The sequence below is a fragment of the Mauremys mutica genome, chromosome 6, assembly GCF_020497125.1.
Source record: "Mauremys mutica isolate MM-2020 ecotype Southern chromosome 6, ASM2049712v1, whole genome shotgun sequence".
NCBI lineage: Eukaryota > Metazoa > Chordata > Testudines > Geoemydidae > Mauremys > Mauremys mutica.
The window spans coordinates 42,653,173-42,668,671 of record NC_059077.1 but is presented as its reverse complement, the minus strand read 5'-3'; the positions used below and the strand labels follow the sequence as shown (position 1 = coordinate 42,668,671).

General features: G+C 37.8%; 1 long non-coding RNA gene across 1 annotated transcript; it reads left to right on the top strand.

Moving 5' to 3' along the window:
- The first annotated feature begins 213 nt into the window (after positions 1–213).
- Positions 214–10,859, top strand: LOC123372329. The gene is made up of 4 exons (XR_006580215.1): positions 214–644; positions 2,431–2,506; positions 6,286–6,362; positions 8,550–10,859. It is a non-coding gene; the product is annotated as an uncharacterized LOC123372329 (long non-coding RNA).
- The last annotated feature ends 4,640 nt before the right edge of the window (positions 10,860–15,499 follow it).

The following is a 15,499-nucleotide window of genomic DNA, read 5'->3' as shown; positions in this document are numbered from 1 at the left end:
GAGGGATGGGGGTGTCCCGGGGCGTAAGGGGGAAGAAAGGGGATGGGGGTGTCCCAGGGTAAAGTGGGCGTGAGGGGGTAGAAAGGGGATGGGGGTGTCCCAGGGCAAAGTGGGTGTAGGGGGGGTAGAATGGGGGTGGGGGTGTCCCAGGGTAAAGGGGGCGTAGGGGGGTACAAGGGGGGTGGGGGGTATGGGGTGTCCCGGAGAGGAAATGCAGGTTCATTGGGAGGCTCAGCAGGGTGGTCAGGGGAGAAAACGACGTGGGGTGCCCCAAGAGGAGCTTACGCGTAGCGCTACCAGGAGCCCCTGGGGTCGCGGCGGGACGGCGGCGCACGGGGAGGAGCGAGCCTGGCAGACAGACACAATAAGGGTTCACAGATGGAGCCGAGAAAAAGGCTGCGCGCCGCGGGGTTTCGGGACTCCCAGGCTCGGCCTCGCCCACTCACTAGCAACGTGCTAGCGAAGCGCTGCAGCTGAAGAGAATCAGTCATGAGAGAGCTGCCTTGAGGGAGGAAACCTTCCTCCCACAGCTGGGACTTTCCAGAGTTCTCTCCCCCCCTCCTACCTTTCACTGCCTAATGCAATGGGAGGGCAGCAACACCAGAAGAGTCCATAGTGCTGTACCGCGAGCCTGCTACTCCTTGGTCAGGTTTTTGGGTTTTTATTTTTTGTTGTTAGTAACTTATAATTAAATATTGCAAAGCATTTTGGCTACTATTATTAAGCATTGGTTCTGGGCTCTGTATTAGAAAGGATACAGACGACTCAGTCCCTGCCCAAATGGACAATGCGCTCTTGATTACCTTTACTACCCTGCAGAATCCCACTGATATCTATGAGACTGTGTACAAGAATAAAGATCTGCAGTAGTGACTGTTTGCAGGATTGCTCCTTAAGTGTGCACATAGCAACATGCTAAGCCCTTTTGGGTGTAAACAACAGTACACCCCCCTCCCCCGTGCAGGGCTATCATATTTTCAAAGGATCCTCAAGCTGACCTCCACCTGTGCAGTCATGACTTGCTGCACAAATGACAGAACATACCTCTGCAAAACCCATCTGTTCTTGATTTGTGTTCTACTTGTGCATGTAAATATATATATATTCTAGCATTTGCCTATGATTATTCATTCACACAAGAGACAATGTTTATAAATATATCCCCAATGACTGCTGAGAGAAAAAGAGAGCTATGAGCTGCCTTATGTAACTCAATATAGTGTTAACCCTGACACACAGCGATGACTATTTAAATACCAACATTAGATTAATTCCTCCTCCAGTTGGCATTGTTAAGAGTTCTGCCATTGGATTCAGTGGTAGAAAGAGCAAGTCTAATATTAGCTATTTCACTGCTGATTAGTTTGGCACAAAACTAATTATTTCTTAAAACCTTTTTTGTAAAGAAATTTTACACCCACCATACAGAGACTACATGGTTGACTTATGCTACTATAGTTAGAGTGGCTAAAGGAGCACTCAAAGATGATAAGGCCATTGTGGAGAAACTAAAGGAATTCTTTGCATTGGTCTTCACTGTTGAGGATGTGAGGGAGATTCCCAAACCTGGGCCTTTCTTTTTCGGTGACAGATCTAAGGAACTGTCCCAAATTTATAAACCAAACAGTAATAAGTCTCCAAGCCCTTATGGTATTCAGCCAAGAGTTCTGAAGGAACTCAAATGTGAAATTGCAGGACTACTAACTGTAGTCTGTAACCTATCATTTAAATCAGCTTCTGTACCAAATGACTGGAGGATAGCTAATGTGACACCAATTTTTAAAAAGGACTCCAGAGGTGACCCTGGCAACTGCAGACCAGTAAGCCTCACTTCAGTACCAGGCAAATTGGTTGAAACTATTGTAAAGAACAAAATTGTCAGACACATAGATGAACATAATTTATTGGGAAATAGTCAACATGGTTTTTGTAAAGGGAAATCATGCCTCACCAATCTACTAGAATTCTTTGAGGGGGTCAACAAGCATGTGGACAAGGAGATCCAGTGGATATGGTGTATTTAGATTTTCAGAAAGCTTTTGACAATGTCCCTCACCAAAGGCTCTTAAGCAAAATAAGCAGTCATGGGATAAGAGGGAAGGTTCTCTCATGGATTGGTAACTGGTTAAAAGATAAGAAACAAAGGGTAGGAATAAATGGTCAGTTTTCAGAAAGGAGAGAGGTAAATAGTGGTGTCCCCCAGGGATTGGTACTGGGCCCAGTCCTATTTAACATATTCATAAACGATCTGGAAGAAGGGGTAAATAGTGAGATGGCAAAATTTGCAGATGATACAAAACTACTCAAGATAGTTAAGTCCCAGGCAGACTGTGAAGAACCAGAAAAGGATCTCACAAAACTGGGTGACTGGGCAACAAAATGGCAGATGAAATCACTTGATGATAACCTGTCTGTTCATTCCCTTTGCAGCACTTGCCATTAGCCAGTGTCAGAGGACAGGATACTGGTCTTGATGGACCTTTGGTTTGACCCGGTATGTTCTAAGGTAGGTTACTATGTGATGGCTGAATTGTTAAAGAGGCTACCGCTTACACTTTGTGCTGGCATTCAAAGTCAGTGTGAGCTTTTCTCTCACTAATTCCCCCCACAGTGTTCTCTCACCCTTTAAAATCCTAATAGAACATTTTCCAGTTGTAAAGAGGAGCCCAATTTTCAAGAAACTGTGTCAAGATGACAGCACTTTTTTTTCCAATAACTGCAGATCTTTTGTAATTTCTAAGATCTGTTTTTATCCAACCTCAAGCACATACAGTCTGACCATTAATGACAATATTCAAAACTCTTGAAAATATTTTCAGGAAAAAGTTGTGTGGGGGTTCAGTCTAGGATGACCAGATGTCCTAATATTATCAGGACCATCCTGATATTAAGGACTTTGTCTTATATAGGCAACTATACCCTCCTGATTTTTCACACTTGCTATCTAGTCACCCTAGTGCAGGCTAATACTCACATGCTGGAACAGCCTTAATTTATATTCTAGCCATTTATACCACTTTAAAATAATTATATGCTGTTATTAACTACTGCACCCATAATAATGGCAGCAACATATGGAATGTAAATTAATGTAAACCAGATTATATTTTATAGTAAACGTTTTCTTGTGAACTGTTTCCCTATTTCTATTGGGAAAACTGACCAATATGCTCCTGCAGTGGGACATATTGCAATATACCTCAAATGCTCTGATTTTTGTAATGTTTCCTTATGAACCTGAGGATAATTTTGAATACTCCTGAAGTTAGGAAACAGAAGTTGAGTCCTTTATTTACACTCACCAGATAAAGTAATTTAGATACAAAATACAATTTTACAGTATCCTAACCTTTTAGTCTTATATTTTTCTGTGATTTAAGTGTTGGGGCCAAATTCTTCATTGTCTTGCACCATGTGTAGTCATTTACACCAGTGCAATACCATTCTGATTTGACAGTGTTTTACACCTACTTTGCACTAGTGTAAATGACAACACACGGTGCAGAATAACCAAGAATCAAGTCCTATCTATGTATATATCTAGGCTCTTAGATCAGGCCTATCACCACAGTTTAAGTCCTAGATTTTCGAAGGTGTTTAGGCACCTAACTTCTGGGCATTGGGTTCCTAAATACCTCTAAGGATCTGGGCCCAAGAGGTATCAGTTCACTTTGTTCATTATGCCCTATTTTCCTGCTACTCTAGGAATGCAGTAAAATATTGTTTGTTTTTTTTTACTAGTGAAGAAGCTATCTGAATGTATATTTCAACTATGAGCATGCAATAGCTCTTTCTAAGGCAAATAAAATGTTTCCTTAAAACTTATCTTACATCATTGTGCAACCTTCCTCTTCTTGGAAAAGGAGACCTGTAAAGGAATATAACCCTAAGGCCACATACAAGGCTACCAGTTCAAATTAAGCCCAAATCAAGAGTGGCTTGATAGGTGTTCTGGACGTATATGAAATGTATTATGGTCTCAATCCAGCTGTAAGTGGAAAGGTGTATATATCACACAACTCACCTCAAAACTGGCATCAGTTGACAGACTTGTTGGCAGCTGCAAGAACTAGACCAGCACCTAAATCAGTAAATAGACCCTCTCATCCCAGAGACATACCCTTTAGGATAAGGTTGAGGTGCCAGGCTAATGTGGAGAAGTTTGCTTTGCTTTAGCCTGATCTGTCCTGGTCCTGTGAATAATTGGAGGGTTCTGTTTTCAGAGCTATCAGTCTGCACCTTTCATGACCACTACATTCACTAAAAAAACCCATAAAAACTAAATCCTGGATTACACTTTTACTCTCTGATCTTGCAAGTGGATGGGTGCAAACATACCCTTGTGCTTCCAACAGGGCTCCACTGACTTCCATGGGGCTGCATATGGATACAGCGATCCCTGTGTGGATCCAATTGTAGATTCTAGGCCTTATTTGTATCTAGAAGCTTAAAAACCCCAACCCCAACAATGTTTTCTTAAGTGTCTGAGGAGAAGGGGAAGAAAGGGAGGAAGCAGAACATAGAAACAAGAAACATATATACAGGTGTGCACACTTCCTAAAACCAAGTATACAGTTTAATGTCTGTATTTATTACCCAGACTTTCATCTATGCATTATATAAGTTTTTCTTTCATCCTGAAAAAGTTATAAATAAAAATATTCTAAAAACATTTTTTCTACTGAAGAGATTTTGCTTGTTCCCATTAAGGACAAACAGATCATTCTACTACTGCAAAATAAGTTTATTTCTAAAGCTGAACTCTCTTTGACCTCACAGAAAGTAACTACTTTAGCATACAATGGAAGACAATTCAGCAGGCCTGTCCAAAAATAAACATTTGTGTAAAGTGCATTTTAACCCTGGAGACTTCAGATAAATGGAAGGAGTACCACAATATTATTTATTGATAATACAAAAGGAATGTAACTGAAAAATTGCTAACCTTGAAAGGCTTTAAATTCTCTTGCATTCCAGACTCTATATTTGCGGTGAGCCAGTCTCTGTAAGTATAGGATATTACTGGTTTTGGTAATAATTTTTCATGGGGCATCTAGACAGATTATGCCATTTCTAGAGGATAAGAATGTGTCAGAGCCTTGGTGTAATATCTCCAAAGGCAAGTAATACAGTTAACATAAAGCTGGAAGATAACAGGATAGCACTACAAATATTTTATATGGGATTTTCTAGGAGATATATTTCCCCCCACTTGTTATTGATGATCTAAAAACTCCCAAATAATATTAAGTGACACCCAAATAATATTAAGTGATCAAGTGATTTAATAAAGGTAATCAATAATGAGCGTAAATAAATGACAGTGTATCAAGAATATGTTAATTGTATGAACAGTGGTTCACAGTAAATGGAACTGAGACTAGAACAATGAGATTTTCAAAAAAATAATTGTCTTTTTTATTTTAGAGGCCAAAATCTAGCTCTGGCAGTTATGTTTATGGTAGGCCTATAGGATGGGACAGTTAGTATTTATCCATCAAGGGTAGGATGCTGATCTCATGGAAGTTAACATTCTCAACCCTCTCTGCCAGAGGATCTTGGAATCCTCTCTGGATTCCCATGATTAGATATTTGATATAATGTGCAATTATTTATATAATTAAAATTAGCTCCCTCAAAGACTGATCCTATGAGGTGCTGAATGCCGTCTATGAGGCACTCAGCACTTTCCATTCCCATTGACTTCAATGGAAGTTGAGGGCACTCCGCACTTCTCAAGATTGTGTTATTTTCCTAAAATATCATTTCAAACGTATCCCACCAGATGAGGTAGAACACACTACCAGGATATTTCTAGTAAAAGGATCAGCAGGGAAAGAGCTAATTCTGAAATTAAAAATGTCATTGTAGGAATATGCAAGGTAAGGGAAGCTGGTGACTTAGAAAGTTTAGAAATAACAGATTTATGTTAGAATAACATTATTTTAACATTTTCTACTTTACTTACATGTCATCGCTCCACCCTCCTGGCTTTTCTATTTAATTGCTAGGATATCAGAATTTATTAAGGGGAAAACATCCCCACTGGGAGCCTGATCCAAAGCCCATTTCAGACAATGGGAGTCATTCCAGTCAGTTAAATGGGCTTTGGATCAGGCCCTAGTATTGTACAAATAAGGAGCCAAATCCTCTAATCAGGCAATCAGTCCCTTTTCATAATCTCACTGGGCTGGATTCAGATGGAGTCTCTATGTAGGAGCACAGAAAAGTCAGCTGGAAGAGAGAGATGTAAAATAACATCTCTTTGATTATGTTTGGTGACAGGTTCATTGATTTAAATGGAGCTATCTGTGAATAGAAAAGCTACTCGTGTAAGCAAAGGTTGCAAGATTGGGCCCAAGGTTAGTATAATATATATATAACAACATTCAGCATTTATACAGTGCTTGATATTTTCAAAACAGAATGCAAATATTAATCATATTTAAATTACATGGTTAAATGTGTCTTTTTGATGCACTGGAACAGCTTTTGTCTGGTGATTGCCTTTGGAAAAATAACCTAAACTTATCAACTGAGCCAACAGAAAGCTGGATAGTGCTAAAAGTCAAACATATTTGATGAGGAAAACACAAGAATGGACATCTGAGCTCCTTGAATAGGACTTGGTTTACTGCAACACTTGTGAGAGAATTATATCCAGACTCAGAAATGGTAATTCCCACAGACTGCTGCAATGTCAGGATCAGTGGTCTTTAACTTTTTGACTATGTTGAGCTAAAATAGTAGTTCTTGGGCTTGGAAGAGCAGTATGTAAAATGGCTGAAGGGAACTTCAAGAGTCCATACTCAGTACTTGCATTGCAAGTTTTATTTTGTTTTACTTTTTTGGAGCAGTGCACTTAAACTATAACAACATTTCAAACTTACTCAGAGACAAAGAAATAATAAAATTAAAAAACCATGAACTGTTCAAAAGTAAAATAAAAAATGGATTAGTGCCTTTTCTGGTGTTATATTTTGGAGAGAATTCATAGATTTCAAGACCGGAAGGGACCATTGTGATCATCTAGTCTGACCTCCTATGTAAAGGACCATAGAACTGCCTCCAAAATAATTCTTAATTGGATGTTTACAGAAAAAAAAATCCAGTCTTGATTTTAAAATTGTCAATGATGGAGAATGATGGAGTTAGCCAGTTTTTAATCCAGTTCACGGGTGGCATGTTAATGTTATATCATTCTAGTCTTTTAATCAGAATGTCGTGCAGTACCAAATCAAACACCTTACAGACGTCTAAATACATCACATCAAAGTTATCTTTAATAACCAAACTTGTAATCTCATTTGAAAAAAGATATCAAGTTAGTTTGACAAGATCTGTCTTCCATAAACTCAGGTTGATTTGCATTAATTACACTACCCTCCTTTAATTCTATATCAATCAAGTCCCATATCAGCCTCTCCATTATCTTGCCAAGGTTCCATGTCAGGCTCACAGAAGTATAATTACCCAGTTCATCACATTTACCCTTTTAAAAAAATCAGCACAACATTAACTTTCTTCCAGTCTTCTGAAATTTCCCCAGTGCACCAATTAATGTTGAAAATCAACATTAATGGTCCAGAGGATATTATTTATAATCATAAGTGTTTATTGATGTAGCTATTATGCAAGAATGGCATTGGTTCCTCTGTACGCAAGACTCCACGTATGAACGGTAAGTTAGTCCCTGATCCTACAGTTGGATCTGGGCTAGTAGACTCTTGCACCCACACAGTCCTTTTGACTTCTGTGGGCTCCACATGGATCCAATTACAGGATCTTGTTTTCCCAGTTTGAAATTATGATATCACAAACCGTTCATCAATATTACTCACAAAAACTAATCCTTTGTAGTGCACAATACAAACAGGAAGCTCAATGATCAAATAAAGAAGTATATTGAAGAGAAAGGCTTACACAATGCTTTTTAAAAAACAACAACAGAGGCTCTGAATTCTCTTCATTATTAATTTTGTCTGCATTCACTTGTATTAGCAGTTTCCACTACTCGTTCCTTAACTTAGGGGTACTATAATCCTAAATAGTAACACACAACATTATTTTTACGATTCATATATTTGAATCTGCTACTGATTGTTAGAATTAAGGGATTTTTTCCTCCTGAAAAATTCCCTTTGGCTCATCTCAACAAATAAAATCTTGGATGTGTCCCATGAACACAATACAAAAGGTTACAAGAATAGAATGTAGACTGGGCAGACAAAACAGGATAGCAGAAAGTGTAACCAAAGAGGCAGTTGTATCCAAATAATTATCAAACAACGTATAGTTTGGCAAGCAGAGGAAAAAATATTTGGCTCAAAATGAAGGACTGATTTAGTATGTGAAGAGTCATTGGAAACTATTAGACACATTTTGGAGAAGATGCAAAAGCTTAAGAATGGTCAAGGGGAGTATCATGAGAATGAATTAGACTAAACAGCAAACCCATCCAGACTTTGTAGGTTTCAGATTTATTCACACTATTGTCCATTTATAAAAGTCCTTTGATTACATTTTTTTTCACTACTGGTTTTCTACAGTGATGTGGAAGTACCCCAAAACTTACCACTCTGTGGGAGAAAGTACCTCAGATGTACAGAAGAGCATTAATATGGGATCATATCAAAGAAAAGGATTCTGTCAACGAACCATGATGAACAGCATTGGGAAGAACAATACTAAAATCAGAACTGATCCTGAGAACACAGAGGAAAGCGAGGAAGAGGAGACAAAAGTGAGAAGGATGGAGATGAGATATAAGAGGACGAAGAGACAGGAGGACTAAACTCTGGGAATACAGAAAGCAAAGGATGGAGATATGGAAGCTGAGAGGGGAGAGGTTCTTTTTTACATAATGACCAAGCCCTGTAGCATACAGTGAAAAGAGCCCTTAGAGAAGATTAATCCTTCTAAAATAGTGTTTATTTCCGTTTACAGCCTTAGAATGTCTGATTCCTATAACCACTTATCTCTGATGTTTACTCTTGGAACAGCTCACTCCTCTAGTGTCAACCAGTACATGGTGTTACAGAAAAAAGAAACTGTGAAGCTGTCCCATCTACTCTATTCATAAGGAGATGTCAGAGAGACAGGCCAAGATTTTAATTTGGAGAGAAGGAGACCCATCTGGAGCACAGAGGTGGATCTGTGAGTTATCAGCACTGAGATAGTAGTTGAATTTGTTGCAGGTGAGATTACCCACAGATAAGGTGTAGAGGGAGAAGAGAAGGGGACTAAGAACTGAGCCCTGTGGAACCCCCTTAGAAAGGTGGAGAGGGGATGAGGAGGATCCTCTGAAGGACACACGGAAGGAGCAATTACAGAGGTAGGAGGAAAACCAGGAGAGGACAGAATCATGGAAGCCAAGCGAGGACAAGATTTCAAGAAGAAAAATAAAAAACATGGTCCAGTGTGTTCAAGGCAGCTTGCATAGATTAATAGATTTGCAGACCAGAAAGGATCACATTGATCATATGGCCTGAACTCCTGTACAACAGAGGCCCATACGACTTCCTTGTATTAATTCATGCTTCAAGTCCAGTAGCTGAGGTTGAATTATAGCATGTCTTTTAGAAAAATATCCAATCTTGATTTTAAATTTTTCAGTGATGGAGACTCTACTACAACCCTTTTACTAATTGTCCAATTACTAATTACTCCCAGTTAAAAATGTGCACCTTATTTCTAGTCTGAATTTTTCAGCTTCAACTTCCAGTCATTGACTCTTGTTATACCTATATCTGCTAGATTATAAAATTTCTGTTCCTTATTTACGTATTTACAGACTGTGATCAAGTCACTTCTTAACCTTCTCTTTCATAAGTTGCATACATTGAGCTTCTTACATCTTTCTCTATAAGCATGTTTTCCAATCATGTCAAGAAAGATGAGCATGGAGTACTGGTTCTGAGCTTTGTCTTGGAAGAGGTCATTAGGGACTTTGGCAAGAGCACAATCAGTAGAGTGCAAGGAGCAGAAGCCTAACTGGAGAAGCTCTAGGGTGGAATTGGAGGAAAGGACAGCAAGCCAATGGTGTCAGAGTTTCTCTCTTTTCCCATCATAAGTGATAATTTTAGTTAGAATAATCAGGAGACCTTATCAATATTATTAAGAAAAAACACACTTTATTGAATTCTCAGTTTTCTATAAATCACTCTACTCAATTCTCCTCACCCCACACACAATTTTTATATAAAATTGTCAGTATTCTGCAGTTTTAAGCTATTTTGAAAAACTCTGTAGTGCATTAGACCTAGAGTTTTTCACACCCCTAATGATGTTAACACTGATCAGTGAATAAATGTTAAATATTGAGATATACAATTCTTAGAAACAGTACTGGACTATTTCCTTTTAAAATTTGTAACACAGCCAATAGGTCTGAAGATTATTTTGGATGTAGTCCTAGAAAATTACTCATTCATGATAAAATAAGATAGTAGCTGGAAAACATATTAGGTTTGATTTTTGTAACTGTGCATATGAAATGATGGCAGAATTTCTAGTATTATGTGCAAATTATCTTGCACAAATAGATCATGAAATCATTTGGATGTATATGTTTTCTCTGAGCTATTCTTATAGATATGCATAAATATTTCAAGACATTAGAAGAGAAATATGGAACTTAGCCAAATATGTATGTGGGAATTTCAGTCATTCTCTGTCAGATTTCAAATTTAAGCTTTTTAATTATTTTATTCATAGTGGATTTCTCAGTGTGCTTCATATTTGTGCTCATAATCTTAGCAGCCTTAAAAAAGCCTTTTTACATTTTCATCTGTCTCGTGTTTCTTGTAAGATCTAATCTGTGTTGTTGGAGAAATGCTGTATGCAGTGATACGTGTTCCCAAAAGCAGGGCTTTGGAGCTGTGCTCGGCTCTGCTCCAGCTCCAGGCAAAAACCTGCAGCTCCACTGCTCCGGAGCTTCTCCAGCTCCGGGCTCTGCTCCAAAGCCCTGTCCAAAAGTGGCAGGATGAAATGTTTTGTTTCTTTTTACCATGTTTCTGATAGCAAGTGATGAAGGATTATTTGGCAGTGGGGCACTAGCTGGATCTCAGAACTGTTCATTTCCAGACAGTGTAACATATTTCCTTTTTAAAAGTGTAAAAATTTCAAAAAGAAAGTGTAATATTGTTTTTTAGATGCTAGATGGACTCCACTGAGTCACTCTTCCCATTTTAACTTTGTTTTTTTGCATGGGGATACCTGTTCTCTGTTTTATAGTTTACATATTATAAAACTGTATGGAAGAAATGCAGCTAAACTTTTGCCAAGTTTGTATATTTTGGTTAAATCAGACCTCTTGAAATAAACCCAAAACACAGAGGATTGCTCCATGTTTAAATATGAGCCTCCTGAGAAATAACTCTTTCTAGAGCCACACAGACTCTAGTGCTGCCACAAAAGCTAGTTCAATATAATCAAGATTCATCAAGAAATTATCCTTTTGGGGACGTGCTGTATAAACCACATAAATTAAACCTGTAGAACCATAATGTATGCAATACTCTGTATGGTAGAATTACAGATGTAATTTCAAAAATTGTGTCACAGTTTGTTTTAGCTAATGAGTATCCTTGCCATTCTTCAAATATTAATTGGAAAGAAGTCATGATTTATTTAGATGAAATATTCTCTTAAATCAGTGACTATTTCTTGAAGTAGCATATGATATGGCTAAGCCTCATGTTTTGTACGACTAATTTTACCATGTTTCTAGACTCTCTAGAATAATAATGGAACATGTAGATATCCTAGATGAGTCTGGCGGTACATTACAACATGTCTCTTCCAAGGAATGCAAGATATTCACAGCACACATTGCTATTAGCTGGGGATTATCTTTCAGTGTGGAGAATCAGATAAATGTCTCATGAGTAGGAAGAAAAAGACTCTTTTAAAAAGGAAATTATTTATAAAGCAAGCAAAAATATGTCCTTAAAATTACATACTGTATTTTCCATTTGCTGTCTAGTCACTGACAGCAGTTCAAATTCATCCCAGAAGGCTGAGCTTCTATCAATCTCTAATCACAATCAATCATTAAGAGTTACCAGAATGTGCTGTTGTCCTTGCAAGTGGGCAGAATGGAGAACATTAAAATGCTCTGGAACTCTGAGGCATGAATTCTGGACTTGGAGACGGAAAAAAATTTAAATGAGAAATAGGAGGTAGTGTATGTATGGTATATAAATGTGCCAAAAGTTTTTTAAATTGCAAAGGTTCATTGCATAGTGTATCATCCAATACTAAAGGCAGTAGGACTGGACATTAGAAACATGTTTGCAAGAAGCATAAAGTGAAGAAATTTGGAAAACTAGGAAAATTACAGACTTGTCTGTTTTACATTAGCTTGAGGAAGAACAAAAAATTTCAGAAGTTGTTTTGAGAGCTCACACAGGAGATCTTTTCCCCACCTCCCCCTCCCAAGAACTTGTGTTAGAGCACCTATGTTGTTGTAGGACTTGGAAACTATCACAGAAAATGATTGGAATTATTTTTGGATAATATTACTAAAGCCAAAGAGACACAGTGTAACTATATTTTAATTTCTCATTTTTAATTTAATTTGTAATTGTATTGATTTGATCTTCAGGTACAGCTTAGTAAGTGATATTCCAAGGTGCTTGCTTGATAATGCTGTATATTTAATATAAAAGAAAAAATTCTCTGACATATTACTGAACTTCTGAGGATGTAGCTTAATATAAATACAAGCTATTATTAACCTGAATTCTCTTCATTGAGTGCTTTGGTTTAAAACAACATATTATAGGTTAGTTTTCTGTGCCCAAAAGTTCAAGTAGTATGCTGAACAAAAAGCTAAGACGTATGGGCACTAGGACCCTGTTCGGATATCTGTTGTGGTCCCTTAGTATAAAAATATAACATCTAAATAATAATATGACAGGTTTGGCCCTTCTGCACACAGAGGAGACTGGGCCCTGTTAAAGTTATCTTTTTTTGTTTACTCACTCACCTTGTCTCAGAAAGAAAACAGCAGATATGTTGGATGCTGGGTTCCTGATTTTGGACAGATACAGGTAGTCAAGGGAGACAGAGATTAAAAAACATGACAGATGTGAATGGTAAAGTTTATGAATCAGCTGCGATCTCGTTTACACAAAAATGCCTTTACAATAAAATTGCACAGTACTTGGAAGCTCTAATGTATGACACTCCACATGAAAGAGTTCAGCTAAGACAACCTGGATAACAATAAGGAAATGGAATATGTGAGGTCACATGGCTGTAACTGAGGGAAGAATTTGATCCAGTTTCTTTGTATTACTTGACTCTGCTCTCAGAATGTTTGTATTGATCAAATATAGGTTGCCTCAATTATCCATGGCTGTATTTCAGATTCTAACTTATTATTTATGACTCTCTCTCAGGTATGTAGTTTTACCTTAAACAAATAATTCAGGACTTCCTCTTGCCTTTTCCTTTTAGTTTTTCTGATTATGATTTTTCTAAACTCACACATAACTTGCTTTATGTTAAGGGCATTCTAAAAAACACTAAAACAATCAAGACCCCAGAGATATTGAATAACGTCTACATGAATGATCTTTAGGCATAAAGGTCAGCAATGAAAGTTACCATAACACCCTCTGGACACAAATAATACATTGTCAACTCAGCTGAAGTTGATGATATCATCACATCTGAGCTTTTGAGCCATGCAATTACAGGGGGAGGATTCCCACAGCCCTGCCAGATTCCTCCAGGGGATTAGCACTTGTCTGATTGCAACACACACCAAAGACACTTAAAATATCAGAGCATCAATCAAGAGGAATTTGAGGCTTTGAAGTTGTTTTTTTTTTAAGAGACAGTGTGGGAAAAAAGAAGTGATTACAGTTATTAATTTAAGTGCAGTAATGCTTGTTTGGTTTGGTGATGCACAGTTTGATGACTTGTGTTTTATTCTCACAAATGATCAGTCATAACAAGTAGGCTTGGAAAGGCTTTTAAAAAAATTTAAAAAAACAATATTGATGATTATTTCAAAGTATTTCAGTTTTACCTGATTTTTTGCACTAGCAGGAAACTAATCAAAACACAAAACAAAATCAAAATCATCTTACATGAGTCATCATGATAGCAGATATTATTTTGAGGTATACAGGAGAATCATGATGTCAATGATTATTTGCTAGAGACCAGAGCTAGAGAAAAGTGACTGTTACATCCCTCCTGAACACACATGGCCAGATCCTCAGCTGGTGTAAATAAGCATCACTCCATTGGCTCCAGTGGAACTACACTAGTTCACACCAACTGGCCCATTCTGTGACTGTGAAGCATTGGTAAAAGCTTGGAACAATATTGTAAGGCTGTTTTTAGGACTCAAATCCTGCGCCTCCACTCAAAACAGTGAGAGCTCAGCACTACAGAGCAGCTCTGTGTACTGAGGGAGATGGACATAGCTTGTCTATGTTGTGCAGGATACAGAATCTGGCCCAAGGCACATGCGGCTTTTCAGTTTTCACCCCTCTGTACTGTATTACAGTAGAACATAAAAAAGACCTAATTGCATCAATATTTCCAATTGCTACAGCATATAAAAATTCTGCACTGCCTTCAATCTTTTGTTTTACCTCTCCATTGAAACATGGAGTTTACAGTGACATCTATGTCCGATTACAAAGCAGTATTCCTACTGCTAGCCAGAGAAAACTGTGTTTCCTTGTTCAGCCTCTAAGGGCTGAGGGACAAGAGTCATCTTTATGTCTCTCTGGAAGCTGATTTTGAGCAATATCACCATATTAAATATGGACAAGATTTAGAATTATAGAAATCTTACAAATCAGTCTACAAAGGACTATTTATGTCTTTGCCCTAAGAAAATGCAGTGTTGAAAATGTCTTTTACCCTCTAGGGTTTGCAGTTATTGTCATTTGACCCTTATGAAAAACTTCTTTCATTTCCAGATTTTGAAAGAGGGGAAGGGGAATTGGAAGTTATGATACTTTCAAGATAGCAACTGTATGAATAAATGCATGTGTCTGATATCTTTATCTAATGGGGGAAGATTATCCAGAGACAGCTCTAGATAATATTAATTTTAAACTACACACAGAGAAAGTCAACACTGGAAAATACAATAAAATAAGAACAGAATATGTGTAGCACTCAGCTAAAATAGAATCAGACCCTCAACTGCTAAAACAAGTTTCTCTTCTTCCTGCATTGACCCTAGAACGATAATATTTAGCACTTTACTTCTTCGGTGTGATTTATAAGCACTAAGACCCTGGCTGCACTAGAAATATAGCTGTCAGGAAACTCGGTTCAAAGTAGTTTTCCCTAAACCAATAGGATTCCAGTTTATACTGTAGACTGGATCTTAATTTAGTTCTGTAATTAGGCTAAAGCCTTGGCCAGTATACACCACAAACTGGAACCAGGGATGAAATCAGATTAGGGGATAACTGTCTTGAACTAGGTTTCCTGACATAATGGTATTTGTAGCATAGACATG